Below are 12,033 nucleotides of genomic sequence, written 5' to 3'. Positions count from 1 at the left end.
CCTAATTTAAACATGTTCCTAAGGGACCGGGAACATGAGCATCTCTTGCCGTGGACAAGAGCTCGTGTCCACGAAGTGCAGCTCCTGCGGGGTGGCACCCGATGCAGCGTGAGCCATTATTTCTCCGCTTTGCAGGTGGGGACACTGAGGCACGCAGCAATGGAAACACTCGCTTCAGTAAGGGTGAAAGCCAGGCTCCGTCCAGGAGATCTGACTCGAGTCCACACCGTCAGCCACAGGGCTCCACCGTGGCCCTGGAGGAGGTAGCTATAAAAACCAACACAGCGCATAAAGACAAAACACTGTTGCTTAAACTTTAAATATTTTTGAAAAGGGATTTCTGGTTTCCAGATGGAAAAGTGGGCACGTCTTCCCCCACAGACAGAAAAACCACGACAGAGATAGAAAGACCTTTTAAAATAGAAGAGCTGAAAACAAGAAAGTGAAACCGACAGACGTCCCGGACAAAAGGTTTTGGGGGACGCACTGTGGTGAGAGGGGGCCATGGCCACAGGTGGTGAGGTCTGAGGGTCCCGGGGCAAAGAGAAAAGCTCAGAGCTGCCGGAAGGACAAGACCGTGTGCTCACCCCCCAGGGAGACCGGGACCAGCACCGGGAACAGCACTACGGAAACTGCCTTTGAACGCTGGACTCCACACGCGAGTAAACTCTCATTTGAAAGCGATAATGAAAACACGGCATTTTCAACAAGCCGGGACCCGGAAGGCTGGCATCTCACCAGGCCCCATGTGGGACCTAACCAACAGGCAGAGAAACCACACCGCACCGTCGCCTCTCAGAAACCCACACACGGGATGCACGAGTTCCCAATTTTAACGCGTCAAAGTCGCCAGTATCTTTTTTCAGGCTGGTGCTTCTTGGCCCTATTTCACGCAACTTTCCCCGCCTTGGGATCAGAAATATGGTCTCCTGGATTATTTTCTAGAAGCGTGACAATTTTGCCTCCCACCTAAAAAATTTTTTAAGCTGGGATGAAACATACATAACACGAAATTTACCATCTTAACCATTTTTGAGTACACAGTTGGGTGGTATTAAATACACTCGCCTGTCCCTCATCCCCACCATCCATCCCCACTATCCTTTTAACCTTGTAGGAACCGAGAGACCCTATACCCAGGAGGCAGTAGCTCTCCACTGGCCCTGCCCCCCGCCCCAGGCAACCGCCGGCTACCCTCTGTCTCTACGGCTTCCGCGACACCAGGTAACTCACATGGGTAGAATCCCACAGTACTTGCCTTCTCGCGACTGGCTTATTCACCGAGCATCCGTCCTGCAGTTTCATCCATGATGTCGCAGGTGTCAGCGCCTCCCTTCTTCTATGACTGAGCACCATTCCGCTGTGTGTGCGTATCAGATTTTGTTTATCCGTGGCCGCGTGGGTGGCTTCCACATTTTAGCTACTGTGGAGAATGCGGCTCGGACATGGGTGTCTCCTCAGGACCCTGCTTTCACCTCCTTTGGGCTACACTCAGAGGTCAGATTGTTGGATCGTGCGGCAGCTCTAATTTCAATTTTCTCAGGGACTGCCATACTGTTTTCCACGGCGACTGAACGAATTTACGTTCCCAGTAACGTACGAGGTGTGGGGGTGCCGATTTTTCTATATCACCTTGCTTGCTACTGTCACTAAATCCTAGCCGTCCTGGTGGATATGAACCAGTATCTCACGGTGGTTTTAATTTGCGTTTTCCTGACAACTGGCGATGTGGAGCATCTTTTCATGTGTTTGTTGGCTACCTGTATGTCATCTTTGGAGAAATGTTTATTCCTTTGCCCCCTTGTTTTTAATTGGATCGCTAGGACTTTTTTGTTGTTGACTTTAAGAAGTTCTCTGTATTTTCTGGATTTTAATCCTTTGTCAGATGTATCGTTTGCATATATGTTCACCCATCATGTGCACTGACTTTTACTCTGTGGATAGTGTCTTTGGGTGCACAAAATTAAAAAAAAATTTTTTTAAATGTTTATTTCTGAGACAGAGAGAGACAGAGCATGAGTGGGGGAGGGGCAGAGAGAGAGAGGGGGACACAGAATCCGAAGCAGGCTCCAGGCTCTGAGCTGTCAGCACAGAGCCCGACGTGGGGCTGGAACTCACAGACTGCGAGATCATGACCTGAGCCGAAGTCGGACTCTCAACCGACTGAGCCACCCAGGCGCCCCATGGATGCACAAAATTTTAAAATTTTTATGAAGTACTATTTGGTTATTTTTTTCTTTTGTTACCTATGGTTTTGGTGTCATATCCAAGAATAAATTGCAAATCCAACAGGAAGAGAGGTGCTAGCCCATCGGGGGGAAGGATATTTTCCTCCTCCACTGACAACAGCCCAGCCAATGAGAGTCAGAGCTCTACCAATGAGACAATCACAGCCCAGCCAATGAGAGACGGTCACAGCCCAGCCAATGAGAGATGGTCACAGCTCAGCCAATGAGAGATGGTCACAGCCCAGCCAATGAGAGTCAGAGCTCAACCAATGAGACAATCACAGCCCAGCCAATGAGAGATGGTCACAGCTCAGCCAATGAGAGATGGTCACAGCCCAGCCAATGAGAGTCAGAGCTCAACCAATGAGACAATCACAGCCCAGCCAATGAGAGGCAGAACTCAACCAATGAGACAATCACAGCCCAGCCAATGAGAGTCAGAGCTCAACCAATGAGACAATCACAGCCCAGCCAATGAGAGATGGTCACAGCTCAGCCAATGAGAGATGGTCACAGCCCAGCCAATGAGAGTCAGAGCTCAACCAATGAGACAATCACAGCCCAGCCAATGAGAGACGGTCACAGCCCAGCCAATGAGACAATCACAGCCCAGCCAATGAGAGGCAGAACTCAACCAATGAGACAATCACAGCCCAGCCAATGAGAGTCAGAGCTCAACCAATGAGACAATCACAGCCCAGCCAATGAGAGACGGTCACAGCCCAGCCAATGAGACAATCACAGCCCAGCCAATGAGAGTCAGAGCTCAACCAATGAGACAATCACAGCCCAGCCAATGAGAGACGGTCACAGCCCAGCCAATGAGACAATCACAGCCCAGCCAATGAGAGTCAGAGCTCAACCAATGAGACAATCACAGCCCAGCCAATGAGAGACTGTCACTGCCCAGCCAAGGAGAAGCCCCTGTGAAAAGCCTCCTTTTCCCCTGTTCTGGGGACTTGCCTATGGTTGGTTGTGCTGTAGCTTTTTTTTTTCCAGGATTACAGGTCTCTGCCAGTCCCAAATAAATCCATTTTTGCTGGTAAACTGGCAGTTTATACACACACACACACACACACACACATACATATATGCACACACACATATATACATATATATACATACGTATATACATACATATATATATGTACATGTATATGTAGTTTACTTGAGACAGAGACAGAACGTGAGGCAGGGAGGTCAGAAAGGGAGGGAGAGAGGGAGAATCCCAAGCAGGCTCCACACTGTCAGCACAGAGGCCCACACGGGGCTTGATCTCACAAACTGAGATCATGACCTGAGCCGAGATCAAGAGTCTGACGCTTAACCGACTGAGCCACCAGGTGCCCCTGGCAGTTTTATGTTTTAGGACATTTTTTAGGTTGGGTAGTTTCCACGTGTTTCTGGCTCGTGGAAGGTCTTTATCATGAAAGGGCATTGAATTCTGCCAAATGTTTCTTCTGCATCAGTTGAGACGATGATGTGTTTCCCCTGCTTTATTCTGCCGATGTGGTGCATCACACTGATGTGTGTGTGTGGAACCATCCTTGCATCCCATGAATCAACCTCACGTGGTCATGGTGTATGATTTTCTAACAACTTCTGAGTCAGTTTGCTAGTATTTTGTTGGGCGTTTCTGCACCATTGCTCACGTGGCTACTGGTCTGGGGCTCTCTTTCCGTACAGTGTCTTTGTCTGGCTTTGGTGTCAGGGCAATGCAGCGTCACAGAACAAGCTAGGAAGTATTTCCTCCTCTTCATAGGTTTCTTGGAAAAGTTTAAAAGATACCTTTTTTTTCTTTTTTAACATTTATTCACTTTTGAGAGACGGAGAGAGACAGAGCATGAGCAGGGAAGGGGCAGAGAGAGAGGGAGGCACAGAATCCGAAGCATGCTCCAGGCTCCGAGCTGTCAGCACAAACCCCAACGTGGGGCTTGAACTCATGAAACGTGAGATCATGACCTGAGCCGAAGTCTGACGCTCAACTGACGGAGCCACCCAGGCACCCCAGTTTTTTGGAAAACTTTAGGAAGGACTGGGGTTAGTTCTCCAAAATGTTTGGTAGAATTCACCAGTGAAGCCATCAGGTCCATGGCTTCTCTTTGTTGGGAGAGTTTTGATCACTGGTTCAATCTCCTCACTACTTCTAGATCTATTAGGATTTCCCATTTCCTCCTGATTAATCTTGGTAGCTTTTTTTTTAAGGTTTTTACTTAAATGCCAGTTAGTTAGCATACAGTCAACTAAAAACATAGCGACGGGGTCTCGGTAGGTTCTGTGTTTCTAGAAATTTGCCCATTTCCTCTTAGTTATCCATTTTTTTGGCATGTAATTGTTCATAGTACTCTCTTATAACCATTGTTATTTCTGTAGAATCGGCAGTAACGTCCCTCTTTCAACATGATTTTAGTATTTGTGTCTTCTCTCTTTTTCTTAGTCCACAAAACTAAAGGTTTGCCGAATTTGTCGATCTTTACAAAGAACCACGTTTTGGTCTTGATTGTTTTCCTACTGTTTCTCTGTTTTGTTAAGCCCGGCTCTCATCTTCATGATTTTTTTCCCTTCTGCTAGCTCTGGCTACTTACTTCTCCCTTTTCTGGTTCCTTATGCTGTAAAGTTGGATGGCTGATTTGTCTTTCTTTTAAAAAAAAATTTTTTTTTTAATGTTTATTTATTTTTGAGACAGAGAGACAGAACATGAACCGGGGAGGGGCAGAGAGAGAGGGAGACACAGATTCCGAAGCAGGCTCCAGGTTCTGAGCTGTCAGCACAGGGCCCAACGTGGGGCTCGGACCCACGAACCGTGAGATCATGCCCTGAGCTGAAGTCGGACGCGCAACCCACTGAGCGACCCAGGCCCCCATCTCCTCCTGCTTTCAGATTCCTTGTCTTTGGGTCTGGAAGTTTGATCACAATGTCCTTGGTGTTTGTTGAGCTTCCTGGAAGCTTATATTCATGTCAAATTTGGGAGGCTCCCAGGCGTTACTTCTCCGAATATCCTCTTTGCCCCTTTCTCTCTCTCTTCGCCTTCTGGGACTCCCACAGCGGTGTGTTGGTCTGCTTGCTGGTGTCCCACAGATCCCTTAGGCTCTGTTCACTTTGATCTTTTTCTTTCTCTTCCTTGGACTTGACCATTTTCTTTGTCCTATCTTCAAGTTCACTATTTTTTTCTTCTGCCTGCACAATTTTGTCTTGGACCCCCTCTAGTGAATTTTTCATTTCAGTTTTGTGCTTTTTACCTCCAGAATTTGTTTGGTTTCTTTTTAGGTTTGTATTTGTATTTGTATTTCCATTTTGTTCACGCACGGTTTTCTTGACTTTCTCCACAACTTCTGTCAGTTGTTTTAAAGTCTTCATCTAGTGCATCTGCTATTGGGTCTTTTCAGAGAGAGTTTCATTGATTTATTCTTCCTTTTTATAAACCATACTTTCTTCTTTCTTTGTATGCATTATGATTTTTTTATTGAATACTGGACATGTGAACTGAAGAATGTGGTAACCCTAGAAATCAAATTCTCCCCCTTCCCCAGGTTGGCAGTTTGTGTTGCTTTTATGTTATTTTTAAAATTATTGTTATACACTGTCCTGTGCCAAGGATCAGACCAACCTGTAAGTGTAATGTCTGCTCAGGTCTTTTCCTAGCCCTTTCCTGGGCATCCCAGGTCATGTTCTAATTTTCCCCTTATTTGCAGTTGTTTTGAATGTCTCAGTCTTTAGTGTCTGGTTCCCAGAAAGGGAAAAAGAGAAGAATGAAGAGGGGAAGGGCACTAGCCGTTTAAATCCTTGGGAAGTCACTTTAGCTGACGGGGGAGGAGGCTGTGACAATGGCGGTGGGGGGGGGGGCCTGAGGGGGAACAACAGCAGTGGCTGGCTCCCTGGCCGTCTGCACCTCTGTGGTCAGAAGCAGCAAACAGCCGCCAGAGCACAGATCCCCAGGATTTGGAGGGCAGGGTCCTTCTTGGCCACCCTGGCTCCCGCGGGTCCTATACAGGCTGTTTCCAGAACACGTGTGTGCGTGACCGCCTGCCTGGGGCCGGGGGTCAGGTGGGTAGCTGCTGTTGTCCTAACATTGGCTGAAATGGACTGCGACGTGCTTTCTAGGAATTCCCCTGAATGTTGCAGGCCTTCAACACACTCCAGGGTTCAGAACGGCTCCATGGGACGGGTTCTGCCTGTGCAGATGTTGTCCGGGTGGGGAGGCGGGCTCTCCCTTCACAGGGCCTCTCTGCCATCTTTCCAGCATCTTCCTGCCTTTACATGTTGAATTACGTTCCGAGTCCCCCCAGAACTGACTGAACGTGGCCCAGAGCAGGGGCCTAATTCCCCTCATCTGGCGTCTGGCTAACTGTGCCAGCACAAGGTACGAGAAGCCCCTCTGTGCCTTGCTGTGCTGTCACCTGCGCTCCGGTCTCTGTTCTGTCCCACTGGACCCTCCGTCTGTCATCTAAGTACAGACAACTGTCCTTACTGTCTTCACACCCTGTTGTTTCTTTTACAAGAACGCCTTGACTCTCCTTAGCCGTTGGGACTCCCACATGCTTAGAATCAACCTCCCAAGTTTCACCACCACCAAGAGGCGGGACTTGTGGGCCGGGGATCAGGCTGAGGTAAGTTACCTCGAGGGAAATTAACACCTTCACATACTATTTCAATCCATGAACACAGCACGCCCCTCCGTTTATTGTGGCTCCCGCCCTCCAACCCCACGGTGCTGCCTGAAATACTCACTTGCTGGAAGCATCTCTCTGGGGTCCCCCTTTCCACTGTCCTATTTTCAAAAACTTCAGAAAGAACTTTTAAACATATGTTATTAGCATCTCGGGGCTGTTTTCAGTGGGATGGTCCCAACAAACCTCACTGGCTGTGTTCCTGGAAGGAGGTGTTCCCTCTCAGCGAGGGCTATCGGCCTCAGAGGGAGTCTTTCCCCTTCCCACGGGGGCCGCTGTGGCCTCATTGCAGAGCCTGCCCGTGAGCCAGCCGGGATGCTCCCATGGAGGTCTGAGTCTGCTCACTGAGGGTGGCCGGGCCACCCTGGCCATCCCCGGCTCAGAGCTGACTCCTCGAAGGGCTCTCCCGCGAGAGGCCGGCACCGGCACTGCGTCCCCACGGACAGGGGTGACGGCTCCGCCGGGTGGTGGAAGGACACCTCCCCCTCACCGCCACCCTGGGGCCGCGCATCGGTTGCACTCTCTGCCTAGGCAAGCCGCTCTCTGCCTTGCCCCGTTTCTCCCTGCGAGGTCAAGGGGAAGAATGTCTCCATAATCTGGGTCACTGAGGGACGAGGGCTGGGTCCTGCTCCTCCCAGACTGTGCCCACGGAGGCCCCATGACCGCTGGGTGCTGCTTCAACCCCTGGACACTCTGCCCTCATCTCGATCCAAGTCCCCCGTCCAGCCCCAATGCAGGGCCTACTGTGCCTCCCTCCCCGCCTGAAGGGTCCCGATGCCTCAGTCATCTCCTGGCACCCTCACCACTTGCCCGGCACCGTGATCCCGCCTGGATCCCAGGCTGGCTTCTGCAACCCGGCTGAGGCCTGCGTGTCACTGTCGAGGGAACCCAGCTCTACCCCTGAAGGCATCCCGTGTGGCTCACAAGGGGCACGGGGGCAGGACAGGTTGTAGCCTTTTCTAGAACCCCGCCGGTGTGTTCCACTCTGACGACTCTCCCCAAGCCCGATCCTGTGAGGGGCTCTGGCAGGCGCCCACAAGAGCTGAGTGACCCCTGTGCCACAGCAACTTTCTTCAGTCTGGGTAACCTGGGGGTCACGTGCTCGTTCTCCCCGACCGTCCAGCTCGTCTGGGGCCTGCGGTCTGGGGACGCAGCTCATCTGGGAACCGTGGAAGCATGGGGCGGGGAGTTTCGAGGTGGGTCAGCTTTGAGGGCAGAGCCCCACCCAGCCCAGGGCCCAGGCCTCACCCTCCTCCCCTACGCCCCTCAGTCCACGCCGCACGCACCCCGCCCTGCCCGCACAGGCGTGAATGCCACACGCCGTGTTCATCCCACCCACATGAACCCGGTGGAGTTAGCGACTCGTCGTAAGGTCTGTACGTTTTCACTTTCCCTTGACACGTGAGGTCTTCTGCTTTAACTCTGCTGATGCCCACGGTTAACGGGCATCGGACGTTACAGCTTAGTAGCAAGACGGTTTGGGCTCCGCCAGGGTGAGCGTCTTCCAGGAGCCGACCGCCTCGTGCCACCACACACACACACGCGCTCCCGGCCACGCTGTGTGCTCGCGTCCCGGGTCGGGTCTGCTCCACGGCCGCCAGCGGAAACGTGGGGCCAGTGCCTTCTCCTGGGGGCTCTGCCGTGTGGTGCTCCCAGGTCTCCCCGTCCCCGCCCCCTGCCGAGAGCTCCAAGCCTCCCCTAAAACCAGCCGCGGCTTTCCTCCCACAGAGACTCCCTCCTCAACAGGTGTTTGGGGATTATTTTCAAAAGCAAAAATCGAAGAGCTCATGCTAACAATAAGCTCTCAGCACCAGGGAAGACGCCCAGAAGGGCTGGGGTCTGCGCGCACCCAAACGCCGGGCGCCACCCGCACTCGCGCACAGCGGGCGACCGGAGGGAATTCTCGTTTACTCCAGGGCCGCAGCGGACGTGGGGCCAGGACTGGAGCCCTCCATGCCTGTCTGGGCGCAGGGGAAACCACAGCCAGGAGCAGCAGACCGGCTGTCCTGGGCTCCCCTCCCCCGCAAGCCAGCATCTGCCGTGAGGACGGTGGGAAGGTGAAGGATGATGCGCGTCAGTCCAGAGGGTCTGGGAGGCGTGGGAAGGAGCAGGGAGTTGCCAGGTGGCTCAACAAGGGGACGCTGAGGAGAGGCTAAGGGAGGCCAGTGTGTGTGCAAAGGCCCTGGGGCGGGGCTTGCCAGCGGTGGCTGGAGCAGGGTTGGGGAGTGGGTGTCGGAGGGGATCCGGAGACCCTTGCAGGGGCTCTGGCCTGCCGGGCGTTCTGGGCACACGACGGACGTGACCCAGCCTGAGCAGGTGCGAGGGCAGAGGCAGGAGGACGTCCAGAGGTGAGAGGAGGATTCCTCGAGCCCCCGCCTCCTGCATCCTCGGTCCTGCCTCTGCACACACGTCCCCACTCCTGTCCCAAAGCCCCTCTCCTGGCCATGCCCCCAGCTGGGCCTTCTCCCACCGGAACCCTGAGCACTCTGAGCTGGACCCGACGTGGAAATGTTCCTGGGGGCCCCGCAGTGACACGCGCCGTGTCCACGCCCCAGCTCACCACCTGGGGCCCCGCAACACAGGCGGAAGAGCCCTCCCCACGGGCCCTGCCTCACCCTCTCCTCCCGCCTCTCTGCCCCGGCCCAGGGCGAGCACCTGCCAGGAGCGGCCAGGGTCCGCTCTCAGACATCTCTCTCGCTTGTGTGGAGGTGCGAGGGCCGTGGGCACTGGGAGGGCAGACAAGCCATCTGCTGCAGACTGAACGAGCCCCCCAAGGTCCTATGTGGAAGCCTGACCCCCGGTGTGATGGCGTCCGGACGTGCGGCCTTTGGCAGGTCACGAGGTCATGACGCGCAGCCCCCAAGACAGGATTGGCACCTGGTAAAGGGGTCCCAGTGGGCCACTCCCCCCCTTCTGTGACGTGAGGACACAGGGAGAGGACGGCCCTCTCCAGACACCAAATCGTGGGCGTCCAGCCTCCAGAGCGGTGAGAAAGCAGTGTCCACCGTTACGTCCCATCTGCGGTGTCCTCTTACAGCAGCCGGCCGGACGCGCAGACGGAGACACCACCTCCACTTGCAGATGAGACGACCGTGCATTCGGAAAACCACGGAGCCAGTGCACAGAAGGAGCGGTGGCAGACGGCGCCACACGGGCCAGCAGCCTCCCCCACCCTGACGATGAGCAGCCACGACAGCAAACGACAACCGGGGCGTGAAGGTTACGAGGCGGTGCTCTCAGTGGCAGCACGGCTCAGGGGATCACGGGCTCGGGGGCCAGAGCCCAGGCTGCCTCTGGGACAGCTCGGGACCATGTGCTGCCAGGCTGGCTCCTGGCAGTTCGACCCAGCCCAGAACCGCCCTTGAGGGTGCCGAGGAGGGGACCCCAGGGCTCAGCCTGTGCCCCCGGGGCGGCACAGCCTCAGACACCGGCCCCAAGCACGTCGGAATAGCAGACGCCCAGACGGCAGGGGGAAGGGCGCGGAGCCCTGGGGGGCGGCCATCTGCAAGGACAGGCTTCAGACATCGGGGCTCCGGGGGCAAGCTGGAGGGGCCACTGGGGAGGACGTGTGCTCACACAGAAGAGCAGAGGGCCGCCCGCCTTCTTGACGGGTGGCCGGGACCCTCCCCGCATCCAGCGCTGTCGGCTGGAGGAGAGGCTGTGCTCCCCACGGACGGCCCTACAACACTGTGCCAAGCAGACAGGACAGTGACCCCAGCCCTTCCCAGGGGCACCCCGGGATCAGATGGGCCACCAGGGCCCCGTTACCATCCGCGTCTACGGGGCCACAGACCCACCCGCCGTCATGTCTCGGCTGAGTGCACGGCTGCGACACCAGCAGACCCCACCAGTGATCCCCTTGATGTTGAGTAACAGCTCCTGCGGTTAAGGGGGAGCCCCGAGCCCCAGATCTGTGTCACACAGTCATGGGCACTGGGTGCCACGCTCCGTGGGGCGCATGTAGCTCTTGAACCGCTCCACGGTCTCCTGGGCAGCGTGCAACCCGTCACCAGTCTGCCCGTTCAGCTGCCACGTCCAGTGGCTGTGTCCTCACTTCCGGCAGTTGCGGGCTTCTTTCCGGTCTCTCAGCCTCTCGTCCTCTGCTCCCACTCTGCGTTTTGTCCTGTTTTCCCATTTTAAGTCTCCGCTGGTGTTCGGGGCAGGTCTCAAGGTCTCATGCTCCCAAGCCGTGCTTCACGGCTGCTCCCGTGCACACAGACGTCCTGGGGCTGTGTGCCCGCTCGGTCCCTGGAGGCCGGGCCCACACCGTGTCCTTCCAGGAAGAACGTGCTTTTGCTCCCGGCACGCAGCACGATCTCTCCTCGGGGGCTCCCAGGGCTGCGGGCTTCCAGCAATCTCCGGCTTGCCTCCTTGGGCTGCCTTCCCTTCCAGCTCCCTCTTGCACCAGCTGGACAGCGGCCCCTCCATCGGGAGCCAGGCCCGTGGCCTTGAGAAGGCTCGTCCTGGGTGCCTAGGACCACAGCACCTGCCAGCACGACGGAGCGCCTGCCTCGTGGTGCGCGTCTGGGGAACGTTGGGGAGCGGACAGACGGACCCCCCCGTCCCCCCCAACGCTCCATGCAGCCCCCACAGACGCTCGGGGACGTCTTCTTCTAGCTCAGCCCTGCAGTGAGCCCGGCCTCGCTGGCACTCTGGGTGCTGCGTCCAGGGTCCGAACGAGGCGTGCTCCTGGCTTCCTCACGTGCCGTCGGCATGAGCACACGCCGTCCTCAGCCGCCGTGGGCAGAAGGCATTTATGGGGACACAGAGCCAGCGGCAGCGAGCCCCGTGGAGCAGCACACCCTGCGGGACCCCACCTTGGGGACGGGGTGGGGGCACGGGGCCACCTCCCTTGCGGGCCGGGCCGTGAAGGCCGGCCTGCTGCCGCAGCCCCTTGGGCACGCGGGCGCCCTCCAGAGACCCACTCGGAGCCCGGGTCCCCGGAGGTGAGGTCGTGACTCCAGGCGCAAACGCAGGACAAGTCCCACCCGCGGCACCGGGGCCTCCTCCCCGTCCCTGGAATCCAAACCGCAAACCTCCTGCCCTTTCAGGGTAACGTGCACCTTTCAGGGTAACGTTCTGAACCGAGCCAGCGGCTTTTCCCTCTAGTCGTACATCCTGCAAGTGATTTATTAGCC

The sequence above is a fragment of the Prionailurus viverrinus genome, chromosome D1 (genome assembly GCF_022837055.1).
Source record: "Prionailurus viverrinus isolate Anna chromosome D1, UM_Priviv_1.0, whole genome shotgun sequence".
NCBI lineage: Eukaryota > Metazoa > Chordata > Mammalia > Carnivora > Felidae > Prionailurus > Prionailurus viverrinus.
The sequence above is the reverse complement of the archived record's forward strand: the minus strand, read 5'-3'. Positions refer to the sequence as shown.